We start from the raw sequence: 1,462 nt of genomic DNA, 5'->3' as shown, positions 1-1,462 counted from the left end.
TTGCATAAATCTGACATGAATGTACAGTGCTGATTGATTGTGAGTGTTCCTCAGAAAATGTTTGTTTGTATTGATTACATGGTTTCTGCCTGAAACATGCTGCAACTGTGCACTTACAGTGATTAGTATTCTTGTATAGCCTTATCTCAATGAAATGTCAATTTTTCTCTTATATTTAAGGTCCCATGTTATGCAAAACCAACTCTTCTGAGCTAGAATATTGCTACCTCATCAAAAACATACTTAGAGTTGTATTTTGTTTCATTCACACATGAGTAACCATTTATTATTGCACTGTCAAAGCACAAAATACTCTGTTTTACCTTGTGATGTCATGTAGTGGGAGTTTTTTTGTAACAGCTGCCTTTACCTTTGGTTCAGCAGAGATGATGGCTAAATGGCTATTCTACAGCTGAAATTACATTCACTACAGTCATTTGGATAATTTCAGCCATGGAATTGCCAGTTTGTACTGAACAAAAGGTAAAAGCTAACTGTTAACTTAAAACGTTTCATGACATCTTCTTTTTTCAGACCGAGGGTTTGTTTTCATACTTGACAGTTTTGACTGCTCACTAGTGGTCTTCCTCAGAGTGGTCATGATGTTGCTGTGACGTGTCCAGTCAGCTGATTTCTCCAGGTTTTGGCGATGTCTTTTTACCGGTGGAGTCAGGTTGACAGCGCCATCTGCAACTTCCTCAGGACAGTATCGCAGGTGTGTAACAGTAAAAAAGCCAGTTTGTCCCAGTTGATAGTACCGTGGAAATGTTCCCATAATTCAATTGCCTCTTTAACCCAGAGACAGTGTTTGTTTCCCTCTGTCCCAATGATGTTTGCTCCGTCCCAGTCCATAATGTGGTTCTCTCTTTTACAGTGGTTAGAAATGTCCGGTTTGAGTTGTTCCTGTTTTGCTTTGTGGTTTGTTGCTTGTGTGCATGCCTTCTCATTCTGTCCTAGGTTTCTTTTTTTATGTATTGAACGCAAGCCCTGGGGTTTCAACATGGCTGCCCATTCAAGTCAATGGGCTGAGCTCAATGGCGCATGACTCCAGATTAGCCTAGCCCAGCTAGGTACTTCAGGTGGCTGTGGGCTGATCGAGCATGCAGAGTAATGCTCTTTTCTAGGCACACGCAAATGCACACAAGCAGCGTGGTCTCATGTATCACGTGATCGCTTTGACCAATCAGAGAGGAGCTAAAGCGGAGTAGAGCGGAGCCGGAGCTAACGATTATATTGCATTTTTGAGATGAGAAAAAGTTTATGATCTAAAAATAGGTAAAAATCGCCACAAAATCCAACATTTTTGAAAGTTGTAGGTGCCCTATCAGCCGAACACGAGAAATTTGTGATTACATTGTGCTCTATGAGAAAATCCTCTCTCAGCCCAGGGGATTTTTTCCGCTGAAGTACCAGTGAGTGGCCACTACATCAACTGGAGGCAGCTACAAGCAGCAAAACCCCA

This window comes from Boleophthalmus pectinirostris, unplaced genomic scaffold, assembly GCF_026225935.1.
Source record: "Boleophthalmus pectinirostris isolate CB_2022bp ecotype Guang Dong unplaced genomic scaffold, ASM2622593v1 HiC_scaffold_1, whole genome shotgun sequence".
NCBI lineage: Eukaryota > Metazoa > Chordata > Actinopteri > Gobiiformes > Gobiidae > Boleophthalmus > Boleophthalmus pectinirostris.
The sequence above is the reverse complement of the archived record's forward strand: the minus strand, read 5'-3'. Positions refer to the sequence as shown.